The sequence below is a fragment of the Rhipicephalus microplus genome, unplaced genomic scaffold (genome assembly GCF_043290135.1).
Source record: "Rhipicephalus microplus isolate Deutch F79 unplaced genomic scaffold, USDA_Rmic scaffold_141, whole genome shotgun sequence".
NCBI lineage: Eukaryota > Metazoa > Arthropoda > Arachnida > Ixodida > Ixodidae > Rhipicephalus > Rhipicephalus microplus.
The window spans coordinates 135,292-154,019 of NW_027464712.1; positions in this window are offsets into that span (position 1 = coordinate 135,292).

An 18,728-nucleotide genomic window follows, 5' to 3' on the forward strand; every position below is an offset into this window, starting at 1 on the left:
TGCGTATGGCAGTTGGGGAGTCACTTACAATCATAGTGATATTGGGGATAGATAGACATAAAGCGATGGCAGCCTCCTCTGCCTCCTCCGAAGAGTTGACAGTGACGGATGCCGTTGTGAGCGCCTTGCCGTTATAGTCGACAGCAGAGAGGGCATAGGATGAGGAGGATGGATATTCTGCCGCATCGACATAGAGCCTGTCATTGTCTCTATGGATTTTTTTTCTGAAGAGCTTTTGCTCTTTGGATTGTACGCTTAGTGTGATATGTTGGATCCATGTTTTTAGGAAAGGGTGGCATGAGTAATTGTTTGCGTATGTTTTGGGGAATGTTGTATTTAGCATTGGTGAGTGAGGTGAAGTTAATTCGGATAGACGATAAAATGTGGCGACTCGAGCTAGTGGTCGCGAGCAATGCGTATTGAGCTGTTAAATGGGCTTCACGGATTTTACATGGGGTATTTATGACTCCTGTCTGGTGGAGTAGTGCGTTAGAGGTATTGATTGCAATTCCTAGCGCGTATTTGTAAACTCTGCGGTGAAGGGTGTTGACCGATTCCTCCTCTGCTAATTTAAGATGAAGGTAAGAGAGGCTATGTGTGATTTTACTAATCACAAAAGCTTGTATTATACGAAGTAGCTCTGACTCTCGGAGCCCTCCATTTTTCCCTGAGATTCTTCCTATCATTCTTTGGGTGTTTTCAATGGTATTGCGTAAAGCTTCGAGTGTGTGCGTATTAAGTCGGTTGTTTTGGATAAGTAAACCTAGCGCACGAAAGCGTGATACTCTAGGAATGAGGCAACCATTTATGTGAACTTCGATCATTGAAACGTGTTTGTTCTGACGATGAGCTAGTAGAAGGAGTAACTCTGAGTTACTCGGGGTACAATACAGATTCATCTGAGATGTTACTGCTGTTATTATATCTACAGCTGTTTGTAGGATGTCTTTAATGTGTCCATCTCAGCCTTCTTTCACCCATAAGGTGATTTCATCAGCATAGATGGAGAAGTTCAAGTCAGGGATACGTTGAAGAGCGTTGGGTATCGGTAGCATAGCTTTCTCCCAGAGACACTAGATGCGTCCGTCGGAGACTATGGGCGCGTTCAACAGAGACGCTGGACGCTGAAAATGGCTGCGCATATTTTTTGCAGCAATTCTTTAGTGATACAAATGTTATTTTTGAGGGTACGATCATTTTAGATGCAACATTTTATAGTTCTATAGTGCCTATAATATCCTTACTAATGTGCCGACCATGGCCATCGCGGGGCATGGAGAACGATGCCTTCCACTGGCAGCCACCAGACGGCAATAGCCGCAGCAACCGTATTATACCGAGGCAATGGCCGATCATCCTGAGCCCGAGCCCGAGCGGAGTGGTGCCGGCAGCGTCTCTACATCGGCCGCAGCCATGTCTCCCAACGCGCGCGTGCGACAGGCGCCGATGGGCTCTCCCAGCCCCATAGAACTGTAGAAAGCTGGTTGGGACACGATGCGTAATCAAAGCAATATTTTTTTCGTTGCAATTTTACAAACTTACGTACACCCCGTTATACCCTTTACGATACACGATCGAGTGATCGACAAAATAATTATCCATGAATAAATGAATACGCGTGGTTTCCAAGAGAAAAAAGCCAACTTTAATGATGTTCGACAAAATTCAGCAGTGAAACTCCAGGCATTTGGTTGATTTAATTATCCCACAACATTTAAAGTAAGCCAAATATTATATTGCTCAAAGATAGGATGAGTTTTTCACACCAACTTCAATTTTCAATGACGTTGACTCTAGCTGAACTTATTAAACGTACATAGTTCAATTTCATAACAACTACTATCAGAGTAATACAGCAAATATCGATTTTTTTTCATTTTGAGCATTTTGGACACACTTAATGGAATACCCGGTACTGATGCAGACATTGTGGAGTGGTCCAAGAAAAATTAGAAATATTAACGCAAGAGCAATAAAGAGCTCATTTCGAAAATATGCCGATGTTGGCGATGCCGGTTTCAGCGAGAAATTATCTTGGCCGCGAAGAGAAATCGACAGTTGCAAATAAAATGAAGGATACAAATTTTAAATGCGAACCATTTCTTAGCGAACTTCGGCAACTTAGAGCGTATATACCTATCTATCTAGTCGCCTACGACCGTTAGCCCTCCTGGCCGTTTCGTTAGTGTTATCAATACTAAACTTGGTATGGCATAACATGGCTGTATGAAGCACATATTTGACTAGTCATAGCATGAAAATCATGATATGTATGCCATGAATGTAATGATTTGCACTTCATGGTCCTGCAGCTCTTGCGGTAGTTTCGTTCACATGACATGTTACAAAACTAGTACGGTATGACATGATTGCATGACGAACACAAGCGAGAGACCCTAGCATAAAAATCATGACGTTGTTATGCCTGCGAGTCCCCAGCGAACGTACATGCCTCTGAAAAAGGCAATCTATGTCGAAGCCAGCACGCGAGCCCGCCTGACGCGATCAACTCGACAGCGTCATCACGCGGCGGTGCCTTTCTGCCGCGCACGCGCAGAGGTCACCTCAGCCTACGAGCCCGTCGAAGCAATCGGCGCCTTCCTGTCTGGCGAGTCTGACACAATGCGTGGCGACGTCACTCGTCCTTGGCTGCAACCACGCGCAGCGGCTCCGGCTTCGATGAAAATGACGCGGCCCAGCGGCGCTTCTGGTTAGACATTTGGTTACTCAAGAATCTTCCCGGTATATACATAAAAGCCCTGCGGCGCGTCGCGAGCAGTAGACCTGTGTGTCAGAGGAGAAAGCCTGGCTATCCGAGTCTCTAAGCTGTCGGCCCCAGTGTCGAATTTGTAACGCCTCTGTATCTATGATTTACATAAACCTTGTTAACACACCGTCGTCTCGTCCGCTCGTCGATCAGCTGTGCACAGAAGCAGTCGCGAGCTGAGACACCTACGCTATCAAACGGCTGGTGACCTTCCTGGCGGAGTTCAAAGCAGTGGCGCCTTCGGGACCGTGTTGGCGTCGCCGTCTTTCGTAACAGTGGTTGCAGCGGTGAGATTTCGTGGCGCCCTTCGTAACGTTGTCGGAGGTGCGCTTCGTAACAGTGGTTGGCAGCTGCGGGATCGGCCGACGTCAGCGACATCGATCCGGTGAGTGCCTGATGTTTTCCCCTCAGTTCACCAGACTACTCTAGGACAGGTTATAGTAGTTTAGAGAAGGGCTGTGTGAAGCATTTGAGTGAGCTGTGATCGTTTCAAGCCAAGTCAGAGCGCTTTGAAACCAAAGTTATTGCAGATAGTGTAAACACGACAGTGTCAAAAAATTGCTTGCGCGTCTTGCTAGTAGAATTATAGTGGGTACGGAAAGTAGATTCTTAACAGGGGCAGACAGCAAGAGGCCAATGTGAACGCTGGAGAACCTTAAAGTGGAGGAACTTATCGAAATTGGTGAGGAACTTGGCCTTACTTTGGGCCGTGCAAAACGAAAGCAAGTGATCCTCGAGATCATGAAGGATGAAGGAGTGTCGGCTGAAGAAGTCGATGAGGCCTGGGCGGATATCCGAGCACGCCGCGAGGAGGCCGAAAGGCGAGAAGTAGAAGCTCAGAAACGTGAAGAAGCTGAAAGGCGATAAGTTCGCGAACGTGAAGAAGCTCAAAGGCGAGAACGCCGTGAAGAAGCCGAGAGACAGGAGCGCCTTGAGTTGAAACGAATAGAATTGGCAATCCTACAGAGTTTGCAGGTGCCTAGCATAGCTTCTGCGACAGTTCAGGTCAGCGGTCAGAGAATTCGCGACCAACTGCCACCGTTGGTAGTAGGCGAGGACATGGCGAAGTATCTCGTCAAGTTTGAACACGGAACACGTCTGTGAGCAAAATGCTTTGGAGCGGTCTCTTTGGGCGCAGAACATGTTAGCTCTTTTTTCCGGCGAAGAGTCCGACGTGATAACGTGTTTGTCTAGGGAAGCGTGCGAGAGCTATGACGAGTTAAGGAAGTGCTCTTGGGACGTTAAAAGTTGTCACCCGAGGCTTTCAGGCAAACGTTCTGGTATGCTAAAAAAGGGAATGAGTCACAGGTTGACTTTGCGTTTCGTCTTAAAGCCGATTTAATTGAATGGCTCAAGGGCCAAGGTGTTTATGACGATCGCGATAAAGTGGTAGAATGCATTGTACTGGAGCAATTCTACCGCTGCATCGAGAAGGATGTCAAGCTTTGGCTGCAGGACAAACTTGGTGAAGTACAGCTAAACAAGGCAGCAGAGTTAGCTGAGGAGTATTATACTCGCCGAAAGTTGCATAGCAGGGCAGTGCGCGTTGAAAAAGATGAAAGGAAAGAGGGCTTTTCAAAGAAACCTGATCAACGGAAACCCGCTCCGCACCGTAATTTCAAGAAGGACCCGTCTCTTACGAAGGACACTGTAGGAGAAGGGCAAAAGGAAGCGGAGAAATTGAATGAGGTTTCTAAACAACGCGCTGATACCACACGGGCGTTTGATTCACGGAAGCCGCTAATATGCTACAACTGCAAAAAGGAAGGGCCCATCGCGATAAACTGTAAGCAAAAGTTTGCTTTCGCAACAATCCGACAATCGGAAAAGAACATGCGGTTGTCAGAGCCGTATCCCCAAGAAATTAGTATGAATGGGAAAACGTGTCGAGCACTTCGAGACGCAGCGGCAACCACGGACGTTGTCCATCCTTCATTGGTGTCTCCGGATGACATTACAGGAGAATGCGTGGGGATGACGCAAGTCGCCGAGGAGCAGAGTGCTTGCTTACCAATCGCTACGGTTGTCATTGAAGGCCCGTTCGGTAAGCTTCGCACCGAAGTGGCTTTGTCTGCCGTGCTTCCCGATCGTTTTCTTTATCTTTTCTCTAACAACTCAGACCAGCTTCTCAAAAAGCAGGGTAAATCGTTCTTCCCCAACTTAGCGTACATGGCCCTCACGCGATCGCAAGTGCGGAAGCTTTCGCAGGAGCTTGATCTTGTTCAATGTGGTGAACTATCAAGTGACCTTGGCGGCGAGTCGACGGAACCTCAGAGAGGAAATTCTCCGTGTGAGTCATGTGAGCAGTCACTCGAGCGGCCCGTCGCCGAAGCGACCGGCACGGTTTCCGTAGCAGGGGGAGACGACATGGTTCCATTGAGTCAGAGCGAGAGGGGTGCAACGCTCTCGCCTGTAGCGGAAAATTGGAGCGAGCTGTCGAGGGTTGATCGAGAGATGCTTATTCGAGAGCAACGTGAGGACCTCTCGATTAAAACGCTAATGGAAAGCTACATGAAAGCTGTACAAGTGTTTTCGAAGGAGTACTACGACAAATCGGCGAAGAAGCGCGCTTTTGAAGTAGGAAGCCAGGTAATGCTGCTGCGGCCGTCCAAAAAGAACAAGATTGATGTTCATTGGGAAGGACCCGCCAAAGTAATATGGAAGTTTCCTGATACGCATTCTAAAGTGAAATTAGGAAGGCGGCCAAACAAAATTTACCACAGTAACTTGATGAAACCTTACGTTCAACGTCAAGTGGTCGTAAATCTGCTGTTGAATGCTTCAGAGAGAGAGGGAGCAGAAATTTTGAGTTCTAGTGATGTAATCGATGGGAATCGGAAGTAACCTTAGAGCAGTTGAACCTAGAGCCTAGGTTAAGTCCAGAAGGACGACCTGAGAAAGATTGTTTCCGAGTTTGGAGACGTGTTTTCGGACCGTCCCGGAAACACGACGGTGATCGAACACGATATCGAGCTAACCTGTGAGGAGCCAATCCCTAGCAAGCCGTATCGTTGTTCCGCTGTGCAACGTCGCAAGTATGACCAGCTCTTGGTACCGCAGAGGTATCGTCGCCTAAAAGCGGCCGGTTACTGAGATGGAGCATGATGCTCCAACAGCACAACTTTGACGTTCGCTACAAAAAAGGAAAGCTAAACGCTAATGCAGACGCATTGAGCCATGCGTTTTAGTTAGTACTTTCTCCACCTTTTTGTTTCTCGCTGGCGATTCGGGGCAAAATTTTGTCCTCATCACGGCCTTAGCTGAGCGCTCTCGTCCAGAAGGAGCTCAAGGAGCCAACTTTATGTTCTATTCTATTTCGTTACGTTGTTGTACGTGTAAACGTCTTGTGTCCAACATGTGCCTCTTGATGTAGAGGGAACGAAATTCCGATAGACACGTAGCTAGGTATATGTTGCAACATACTTTGTCTGGAGTTCTGTCGGGTGACCGAGGGCACTTGCATGTGTCGTGTGTTGTCGAACCGTTCTTGACAAGTTGCAGAACCATCGACAAGTGCTGAGACCAAAGATCGTCAGAAGAGCCGAGCGAAGCTGGCCGACAAGTTGTGGCGACAAGCCAGTGGAGCTGGGATCAATCCTCAAGAATTGGATGTGTTCCCGGAACACAGTCCGGAGCTGCATTCTCCCCATAGCCCTGGAGGCGAACCTGGAGGGACCTTGCGAACGAGCGTGCCTGACATCTGAGCCACGTGGAAGCAGCTCGTCTTTCTGGCGAATCATCTGGTGGCGGGGGTGCTGTTATGCCTGCGAGTCCACAGCGAACGTCCATGCCTCTGAAAAAGGCAATCTATGTCAAAACCAGCACGCGAGCCCGCCTGACGCGAACAACTCAACGGCGTCATCACGCGGCAGTGCCTTTCTGCCGCGCACGCACAGTGAGTCACCTCAGACCACGAGCCCGTCGAAGCGATCGGCGCCTTCCTGTCTGGCGAGTCTGACACAATGCGTGGCGACGTCACTCGTCCTTGGCTGCAACCACGCGCAGCGGCTCCGGCTTCGATGAAAATGACGCGGCCCAGTGGCGCTTCTGGTTGGACATTTGGTTACTCAAAGAATCTTCCCGGTATATACATAAAAGCCCTGCGGCGCGTCGCGAGCAGTAGACCTGTGTGTCAGAGAAGAGAGCCCGGCTATCCGAGTCTCTAAGCTGTCGGCCCCAGTGCCGAATTTGTAACGCCTCTGTATCTATGATGTACATAAACCTTGTTAACACACCGTCGTTTCGTCCGCTCGTCGATCAGCAGTGCACAGAAGCAGTCGCGAGCTGAGAAACCTACGCTATCAAACGGCTGGTGACCTTCCTGGCGGAGTTCGAAGCAGTGGCGCCTTCGGGACCGTGTTGGCGTCGCCGTCTTTCATAACAGTGGTTGCAACGGTGAGATTTTGTAACGTGTCTGAGGCGCGCTTCGTAACAACGTGCGTGTCATGTGACAACATGACTACATGCCACGCTCATGATGCCCTCACGGCCGTGTCGCTAGCGTCACATACACCAAATTTGGTATTACAGTACAAGAATGGATGATGAAGGTATGTTACTGTTGCAAACATGATAATCATGAGATGCGTGCCATGTAACAAGCTTACATGCCACTTTTATGATGCGCTGACGGCCGTTTTGCAAGCTTCACTTATACCAACTTTGCTATTATGGGACGTGAATGGATGACGAAGGTATTCTACTGGTGCAAACTTGATAAAAATGACACGCGTGTCATGTCACAACATGACTACATGCTACGCTCACGATGCGCTCGCGACCGCTACGCTAGCTTCACATGTACCAAACTCGGTATTACGTGACGCGAACGGACGGTATAGGTAAGTGTCTGGCACAAACGAGCGCTCAAAAAAAAGGGCGCAGAGCTGCATTCTGGTGAACAAGCGCCAGAGAGGTGCCTCAAGGTCAATGATAAAGAAGAAAACAAGCATGCAAAGACTCCCCGGGCGGCGAGCTTACAAAGGCGAGCGGATAGACCCACCCACAATGCACTGCGTCAGGTGCTCTTACAAGGCTCTCGGAAGCTGCGTGCTAATTGATTCGTGCGTGATGTCGTCAGCAAACAAGGCTGCGCCCATGACGATGCTGCAGGCAGCTGCCAGGCAAGGCTTCGCGTGCGCTGTGTTTGATGAGGCAGTCTTGATCGAGAAAAACGCCTTCCGAACATTCGGAGGGACGCGTGGAAATTTCAAGTGTGCCGAGAAACGCAGTGAGCGTGCCTTTGCCGAAGCTGCACTTCACTGCCACCGGCAGTGATGGTCCGCTTTCAACGACTGCAGGAGATACCATGAAGTGGACCGTCGTATCCAGTAAAGATTAAGAATACGTCGAGATGCTGGTCTCGGTAAGTTTTTTCTTTTTAATTTCCGAACAGAGCCATAAAATGCTTGCTTACGAGACCGTCGGTGCGCTCAAGTTCGCAAACGATGCTCGGGCAGGCACAGCTTCGGTTACTACGCTACCCAGCGCGAACACGACTATTGCTGCTGTTGCACAGTGCCTTTAGTGCGCATAGACTTCAGTGTAATAAACTAAACCACAACAAAAAGAAAATTAAACTGCAATCCACAACTTTGAGTGCTTGTCGAAAGCTATAAAATAATACAAATGGACGCACGCGTCACATGAGGCTTCACCGCAGAGCTGCTATGTATTTTGGGGAAGGCATGTGGGAATCTTTACAATCGCGTGCCCAGAGTAAGCATCATGTTGCAAATCACTGCAGTTATTGTGGGAAAGAATGCAGTGTGTACATCAAAACTGCAATCCGGAATTGTTAGCAGTTTGAGCTTTCATTCTTTACACGTAAATTAATTGACAAATGTCCTGTGAATGAAGAGAATAACCAGCTGCAGCTAAGTTGCGCGTATTGTTAAAAAATGCACCCTCCTTGGCATTCCCTTTTACAGAAAATGAATGTTCGCGTAAGGCAAATAAATTACGATTGTGTGCCGAGTGCACGTGACAGGGAGTGCTACACTAGCTGTAGGGCTGTGAATGACCAGTTTATGAACAATTTATAATCTGTTTACAGCACCTTGCTGAGAAATTCCTTGGGCCCTTTAGAACACTGCTAGTTTTGGCTCCATGAAAAAAAGAAGAAAACATCATTACACCTCAGGTTTACAGGTAATGTTTAATTTGTTCAGATTATGCTAACATTATTACCGTAATTATACTCAAAGGTGTAACTAACAAATGACTCAATGATATGCTATTGACACATATTCGTTATGCATTGTTTAAAAAACACATACTCAAATTTTGGTGATCTTGCAAAAGTTAGTTCACATTTTCTTTCAATGCACACTAACCTTGGCCTATCGTACTAGTTGCTAACAGGTGGTATGTAAAAAAGATTGCACATAATACAGAGACACATTCTCTCCTTGTCATCGTTTCTAACTTCTTCATTTAATACCTGAGTCCTTCTAGTTGCCTATGCAAGAAATCATTTGTCTTTTGCAACTGCTTAAGCTTACTTTACTTCCGCAGCACTTGTTTTCTAACCTCCCCGGATAATAAAGGGGTACTAACTGCAATTTTTTTATTTTCTTGTGGGAAACAAAAGGCCCAACTTTCAAGCATCTAGAAAATGTACTGCAAAGTGCGAGTGCACTCCGAAGGTAATAACAGTATTATTTTAAAAGCTAGTTTCAATATCTACAGTGCCCTGACATCGTAACACAATATAAGCTCCTCGTCATGTGGTTGTTTGAGAAATTGTGAAACTTGCTCGGCTGCTACGCACTGTGGCTCTATTGCCAACCCACAAGCAGTCATTTTGATAGATTTTGCGACGATTAGTGGCCGTTTTTGTACCTGATGTCATCACAACTAGCCAGATTGCAGCATAAAGTCCCTAGAATTGCCTGAAGTGCCACGGATAAGTTGACTATAATATAAGAAATAATATATCTTTTCACGATTTCATTTCCTTCGCAATTGCTAAGAGTGATCTTTGTATCCATAAAATTCGCATGGTAGGGTAAACTCACCTTTGAAAAGTGGTGTCGTACTCCTTTAAAATGTTGGCTGTGGAGGCCAATTCGAAGGAGCTATTGAGGCCAACGTATCGGGCAATCTTTAAATGTCCCTGCTGGCTTGCCATTTTGACAAAAGAGAATGGCCCTCTGTGAATTACTGCTGAGTTTTGCAATTCTTTCATCGCAAGCACCTAGTCCCGAACCTCAATTCTCGGCACAGCTATATTCTGTTTTTTGTCGAAGTTCCTTTTCACTCTCTTTCTGTACTTAACTTCAGCCTCTTTAGTTCTCTCTCCTGTCAGGCTGACTATCATTTCAACTCACAGCCACATTGGCTGGTAAATGTAACAGACCGGACTATCTGCTATCAGCATTCGCCCTAGGCGATCTCGTCTTCTCCTCCTCTCCACCGTTTCGTGCTCTTTAAGTTCCTTCCTTTTCTTTCTTTCCCCCTTCCCCGCTGTGAGCACGGCTACTTAAGCCCAGCAAATAAACGGCCAGGGGTCCTTCGTTATGGCGAGGCCCAGCCACGTGTTCATCGTCGTCTTGTCTCTGAGCTAAACGATACATGGTGTGAGAAGTGGGGTCCTCGTAAGAAGGCGTGGCGACCGAAGATCTCGAGATAAACGAAGCACAGCATTCAGTCTCGTTCTTTATCGTGAAAAAGGGGCGCCAAGCCATCCTTGGCTTAAAGACATGTCCGCAGTTTGGTCTGGTACCGGTGACGGTGGACGCCGTGAAGGTAGGCGATGGGCAAACGAAATTCCAGCTTGCATTTCCTGACCTCTTCAGTGGCACCGGCTGCGTCAGGCGACCCTGCAAAATGGTGCTACGAGAGGATGCCGTTCCAGTCGTGCAGCCTGCCCGCAGAGTACCCATAGCGTCGAAAGGACGCCTGCGACAAGAACTGCAACGAATGGAAAAGGCCTCAATCATCGTCAAGTTGGATGAACCAACATAATGGGTCAGCCCCCTGGTAGTTGTGCACAAGAAGGATGGTACCCTTCGCATTTGCATGGACCCTAGAGCAGTGAACAGGAGCATTAAGCGGGAGCACTATCCTATCCCTTCAAGAGAGGACATAGAGAGCGAGCTGGCAGGAGCACAATATTTCTCCCGGCTCGACGCTAATGCCGGCTTTCATCGGATTCCTTTAGATGAGGCCACTTCACGAATATGCACTTTTGCGACACCATTTGGGCGGTACCGTTTTTTGCGTCTGCCTTTCGGAATTTCCTCAGCCAGCGAGGTGTTCCAGAAGACTCTAACAGAGATGTTCGAAGGGCTGCCGGGAGTGCGCGTCTACGTAGACGGCGTTTTAATATGGGGCGACTCAAAGGAAGAACACGACGAACGCGTCATCGCAGTACTAAGGCGGGCGCAAGAGGAAGGGCTGACATTTAATCCAGCTAAATGCGTGTTCGGCACCACGCAGGTTGCATTCCTTGGCGACGTTATCGGAAGAGACGGAATTCGTCCGGACCCCGATCTAATCGAAAGCGTCCGTGCCATGCCAGCCCCAAAAAATAAACGGGGTGTGCGCAGATTACTCGGGGTTGTGAACTACTTTCGGAAATACCTGCCAGCTTTGAGTGATAAAACGGCGTTGCTGCGTAGCCTGGTGAAAGAAGCATCGGTGTTTGAGTGGACAACAGCCCATGAGCGCGAACGGGACCAGATCTCCGCAGCGCTTGCTAATCCTCCATTGCTGGCTCTTTTTGATGAAAAAAGAAACACTAAGATCACTGCGGACGCCTCAGGAACAGGTATTGGCGCTGCCTTATTGCAAAGACACGGGGGTGACTGGCGCCCAGTGACCTACGCCTCATGAGCGCTGACGCCGGGTGAAGAGCGATACGCCCAGATAGAAAAGGAAACACTGGCAATTGTTTTCGCTTGTGAAAAATTTCATCAGTTCGTGTATGGACGAAGCATTACGATAGAAACTGATCACAGGCCATTACTTGCGATTGCCGAAAAGAACATTGCAGATATGCCACCCAGGATACAGCGGTTTTTCATCCGACTTATGAAATATGATTTTTTGTTGCAGTTTGTACCTCGTAGGGACCTGTTACTCGCAGACCTGCTGTCTCGGGCTGCACTACCAACTGGCGGAGGCGACCAAGTCGAGGACGTGGACGTCCACACAACGCAAGTAGTCACCAGCATCATAAGCAAAGCGACTATGTTGCGGCTGCAGAAGGGAACCCTCGAAGATCCGCTTCTCAGCCGCACCATGAAACAAATGGAAGATGGCATGGCAATAGACGGTGTACTGAAACCGTATGCGGAAGAGCTATCCGTGGTCAATGGAGTGGTGCTAAAGGGTTGCAAAGTTGTGGTGCCTAAATCAATGCGTGCGGAAATTCTTGAGCGAATTCACGAAGGCCACTTAGGTATGAACAAGTGCAAAGCTAGAGCCCGTAGACTGGTTTTCTGGCCGGGAATGAGCAGTGACATTGAGCGACGAGCGCGAACGTGCATCGTATGTCGAAAGTACGCATACAGTCAACCGAGTGAACCCCTCCTGCTACAGCCAACGCCCGACCGACCGTGGCATCGCGTAGGCATAGACCTATTTACATTCGCTGGAGAACACTACGTAGTTGTGTTTGATGCCCATTCTAACTTTCCTGACGTCGAGAGACTCAGAGGTACTACGGCGACGGAAGTAATCGACAAGATATCTGCTATCTTCTCGCGATACGGCATTCCCAACCAAGTTTGCACCGACAACGGGCCTCAATTTGCATCGCGAGAGTTCGCGTCCTTCGTGCGCCGATATGACTTCGAACATATCACCTCAAGTCCAGAGTTCCCACGATCAAATGGCTTAGCTGAAAAGGGGGTACAGATCGTGAAGCGTATTCTAAAGAAAACCCACAAGTCCCGGGGTGATGTATGGCTTGGTCTGTTGGCTTATCGATCTTCTCCCCTTGACAGCGGTCACTCACCCGGAGAACTACTGCAAGGTCGTCGCCTGCACGCCACTCTTCCAGAATACAACGTCGACGGAGGCATACCCGTATGGAAACAGCGACAGTCTTCCCGAGGCAGGCCACTACCACCCTTGGAAGCCGGAAATGTGGTCCGGATCAAACAAGGAAGCTGGTCACGCCGAGCGAAAGTGGTACGAGAGACTGCACCACGATCATACGTGGTAAGAACGGAAGACCATGGGCTCCTGAGACGGAACTGAACACAGTTGCTGCGAACGGACGAAAACTTCAACGACGAGGTCAGCCCCGAGGGTAATCCGAACCCCGACGCGAGGCCCCCGACGAAGTTCAGTGATGGACACCGCGGCAACATCACGCCGGACAACCCACTGGGGTGTCACCAGGTGCAACCAGCTCAGCCAGAAGAAGATTATAGCGCCACCATTTCTCCAGACACTCCAGGAAGCCCACTGGCTGGCCTGCGCAGGTCAGGACGCCAGCGCAGCGAACCGAAGCGCCTTCACTACGGGCCATCCTTCCATCAAGTAAATGAGTGCAAAAGAAATCAGTGTTTTGAAAATGTGTGAAGAGAAGATGTAACAGACCAGACTATCTGCTATCAGCATTCGCCCTAGGCGATATCGTCTTCTCCTCCTCTCCATCGTTTCGTGCGCTTTACGTTCCTTCCTTTTCTTTCTTTCCCCCTTCCCCGCTGTGAGCGCGGCTACTTAAGCCCAGCAAATAAACGGCCAGGGGTCTTTCGTTATGGCGAGGCCCAGCCACGTGTTCATCGTCGTCTTGTCTCTGAGCTAAACGATACAGTAAATATGTTGCTTTGCAGGAGCAGTCGAAAGTCCGTGCATGAATGTTTATTTTTGTTCTTGTTTTTTCCCACTCATGCAATAGCTTCATTGAGGCTGCAGTATGTAAAAATGGATAAGAAGTGTGCACCCAAGAGATGCTTTTTAGGGCTGTGCACGATGAGCTACGTCATTTAAAGGCAGCTCTTCCATCCTTCTGTGAAGTCTGGACACATGCTGAAGTATTAAAATATGTCTTAATTAGCTGGCTTCACTAGCCCATTAACTGCTGAATGACATGGAGCAGTAAACATGAGCGCAATTCGCTGTTGGTTTACCCGTTCATTGGGTTGATGACTCTGTGAATCTGGTTCACTGTCTCACTAATACTGACTTTTTGTTACACATCTTTTAGTTTAGAAAGGAAATCAGACTGTTGGTATGGCTTTTTCTGCATTTGCTGCCACCAACCATTTACAAGCCATAACCTTTAGATTTTTTTTTACCAAATTCTCCTAAGTCCATGTGAGTGACCTCCAACAGTGCAGAAAAGTGTTCTGATTGTACCATATATGGAGTCAGCTGCCTAAACTCTCCTTTATAAATCTGGCACACATGATTGCGTCTCTCATAATCATATAGTGATTTTTGGACGTTAAACCCCACATATCAATCAATCAATCACTCATGATAGGATTATCTTGTTGTTTCTTCTTTTATGCCAGATCATGTGAACTGCTTGGTTAGCTTCATGTATGTCCACTGAATGCCGTCATGACCACCCAAATGACAGCAGTTATGAGAGAGATTGAATATTTTTTAATTAGTATCGATGGCACTGTGATTAATCCTGCTTGTGTCAGTTTTATAGCTTCAGTTTCTTCTCAAATCTTGACAGCGTTTACTGTTTTACACAACAGCTAGTGGGATCCCCAATACAGATACTGCACCACCGTCTTTCGTAGAAGCTTCTGGGTGCCTTTAGAATGGCCGGTGCTTCTTTCTTTGTTGTCGTGCAATTCACTCTCGCTTTGTTAAACGTGTAACTGCGGCAACCAACCACACAAAGCTAGAAACTACTTGGCAGTCTTTCATCTCGCTATTAGAGTATCGCTCCTATTCACTATTGTGATTCATGTGTATTCAGCTTGAATGGTAAAGCAGTCTGGTAGACTGAATATGGGATTATGTCACCTAACTTTTTTAACAATGCAAACCTCTCTCTCTGCTTCCATTCTTTGCGCTCAGTCTTTGATTTAGCAACTTGTGCAGCTGTTGGTTTTGTACTCGATGCTATGCCATCTCCTTGACTTGCTCTGTGATCTTGACACACTTAAAAGTGCTGACTTCTTCGCATGCAACTGTCCTAAAAAAGAACTATAAATGTCACTAAACAGCAGGTTGCTGAACTCAAAATTTAAAACCATTTTGTTTTATCCTCTCTACTTCTAGGCTGGCCCCTGAAGCAATGTGGATGAGTAACCGGAGCTGGGATGCCGCCGCAAATTGCTGCTCGGCTCAGTGTGGACAAGTTGCAATAAGGACAGCATCCGCCTTTGTGGACTTTTTCTGAAGGCGTTTAGTACACATAATTTCTCATTCTGCTTGACAAGCAACTGTTGTGCAACATAACCTTTGCTAACATTTGAAAATGTAAAATGAATCCATGAATTGTCAGAGCAAGCCTGCTCTCATGGAGACTTCATATATACTTCGAATTAAAAAAATTGCAAATACAATTTGTAGTGCTGGATGTTTTCGCATTCACTTAACCTGAAACAAGCAAAGTCTGGTCTGTTAGGTCATATGCAAGCACAGTTACACCATAGTACTGTCTGTCATCAGAGGTGAAATCAAAGTTGAGCCCACCTCAACTTTTCGAGGGCTGGGTGTACTTTCCACTGCGCAATGACTTCAATTTATAGCATGTTCATAATCCTTAAATTGAAATGTTTTTTGCTGGTGATATTTTAAACTATTAAAATTCCATAGGGTAAGCCATTCGGACTGTCCTGTCAATTTGTCTACTGTGTTATGGCTATGTAGGTCAGTCGGTCAAAAATGTTTATGTGTTGCGAAACACGTAAACGAATATGGGTTAGTATATACAGAAGAAGGTCCTATAGCACAAGGCTTAAAGGCTCCTGTGAAAAATATACATGTTGATAACTACAGAAAAATGGCAACTAAAAAGTGGCAAGTAATTATGATAGAAACTTGTAATGTAAGGCAAACTTGTAATGTAAATTCCAGCTGAAATGGTAATAAAACAATCTTCAGTAAGTATACATGGCTATGAAAAAGATGGCAGTAGAATATTGAACAAAAGGAACTTCAATTAATGATACACCAGACATCTAAAATCTGCTTAAAAGTATTTAATGACAATTGTTTAGTGCATAGTGATATTGAATTCCAAAAATGTATGGCAGCAAATATGGTAGTGTAATTGCCGTTGTTAGTGCGTGTATGGGGTAGTAAAAAATTGTTGTTAGAGGTGAACCTGGTGGAATTAGCGTTTACCAATTGAAATTTTTGTAAGACATTGGCTGTCATGGAAGCATTAAAACACTTAAATAGAAGAATCCTCAGTGTATGTTTAAAGAAATTACACACTGTTAGTACACTGTGTTGCTGAAGAAGCGGGGGCACGCTGGTGAATAGAGTACTGAATGTTACGATGCGAATGGCTTGGTTTTGGAGATGTTGAAGTGGGAGGATATGAGATGGATAGGTGTTGGTCCATGACGTGATGCAGTAGGTAATACGACTGTGGATAATGGCGTAGTATAGCTTAAGCAAAGTTGAAGCATAGTCATTCTTTAAATAATGATCTGATACCATGAGCTATCATCTGTCTTATAAGTGAAATGTGATGATAGTACTATAGATGAGCATCTAGGAGTAATCCCAAGAATGTGAACTTGGTGAAACAAAGATGCCTGTGGCTTTTGTTAGTAATAGCCGGGGTAGTTGAAAGAGCATTATGACTCAAATGGAAGATAATGAACTGTGTTTTATTTGTGTGAATTCCTAAACTATTAGCTGTACACCATTTCTTTATTAATAATGGTGTCCAAGGACTTCTGCTGTGCAATTATAAGAGCTCTTTACATCCCATTGCTAATCTGAGAAAATGGGGGACCACAAGCAGGTCATTGTGACCAGCACGTCATTGTTGTCATGTATTCAAGACCAGAGCCCTACACCAAGAACGTTAATGTTTATTTCTACCGCTCGTGCCCTCCCATTCTTCTTTCTCTGCTTGTTGTCGCAGGGTCGCAATCATCCGCAACAATGGCCTCATTTGGAAATTTGTTTAGAAACCTTCACTCGAACGTCATGCTAGACAGCTTGAGATGCAAGCTGCTTTAAGGATCAATGGGCTTTGTCACATAGTCTCCATCAATAGTGGCACTTGTGTACTGCTCTGCTTCACCAAATGAATTCACAATAAAACAAAAAAGGTAGCTGTTAGTAGTAGACTTCATAATTTTGCAGTTGTACATTTGCACATTTCTAAGAAATGAAATTTCAACTTTCTGGATTTATGGATGTAAACACCTCTTGGAGAGACACAAAAACTAATATTGTCACATGGCCATGATGTTGAAGACTGCAGTAGTCGGCGGGGTTGAGACCAAACTTTTCATTTTAGCGAAACTTTGCCTGCAGTATGGAAATACAAACTACAAGCAATACATAGTCTGCCCTAATAGTGGTAAACAGTGTGTCGGCCATGAATATTCTGACAAGCAGTACAGTGCATCTGCTTTTATACAAGTGCTTTTGAAAATTATGGGGTTATTGCTGGTGGCAGCGTAAGCACTAGACTATTCGCATCCTGTCCACAAACTTAACAGTGTGACCTCAAGGTGTCACGGAGCTCCTGAAAAATTGCTCCGCCGAGTGTTGCTTAAAGTCTTTGTGGGTGATACCCGACTTTATCAAAATAAAACACACGTGGCAATACGCATGTACTTAGTTGTCAGGCTTGTCAATTATTTGCTAAATTTATCCCAAGTAAAAGGATATTTTTATCCCGAAAGGCCAAAAACACATCTTAATATGGCATGTTGTGCTGCATGTGTTATTGCTGTGAGAAATATATAAAGCAATTCACATACAAGTAATAACAATATACGTGAACTTCACATTCCCCAAGCAGTTTGCAGTGGCAAGTGATTTTTTTTTTGTTTTCAACACATCTTATGACAGCTTCAATTAATCTTCTCATATCCAGAATTCTCTGGCAAAAACAATCAACATATGGCATTTTCTTTTTTTATTTCAGGACAACATCGAAATGTTGATGTCAAGTTTTACATTTGTTTTTATTATTGTCATGCAACAAAGCACTCAAATTATGGAAGCATTTGACTCAACTTTAGCCAGAAAATGGATGCTTCCAAAGCTTCTCAAAAAATACATTTTATTGATATTACAAATATAATTTATACAGGCTACCGCTCGTGATTTCGGCAAGAATTTCGTCACTGTATTGGCACTCACAGCATTTTCTGTCTGGCGTGTGCTGAATATTAAAATGTACTTTTTTTGTAGTTTGCTTAGTTAACTTTATTCCTATCTCAGCAGAGTTATTTGTGCTGTCTGACCTTGTGTTTTTATCATTATTACACAAATAATGCGATAATAAACAAGTACGTTCTTATGTACAGGCTTATACTTAGTTAACTGATGTAAGCTAAGAGTAAAAAACATGTGCAATAAACTGATCTTTTTCGCTAATGGACGGCAAGATTAAGAGCAACTTTTACCAAACCCACTTATGTTTTTACTTGCATTGCATGTCACGAATTGTCACCACTTGTAGCTAGGTGCGTTTTCTTTTTCCCATTTACATACCTTGAGGCATGTGCAAGGGTGTGTTCAATGAGAGATGAGATACAGCACAAAAAAACAAAAAGCACTCGTGATGTGTACAGATGCCAAATCACATTCACACAAAAAGATGGTGGGTCATCGGTAGCAACAACACAACAAGGGGTGTGCAAATATTTAAATAACGGACCAAATAGCATTCGGTAATCAAAATTAATTGTACATACACGAAATACCCAATATTTAAAAAATAATTAGCCCCGATGCGATAACCCTGAAGCGGCAAAACATAGAATCAGCTGAAGGTTTATTTTTTTTGTAAGCCCTGAACTACCACAATAAATGCAGCCCAAGTATTAGCAGCACTATT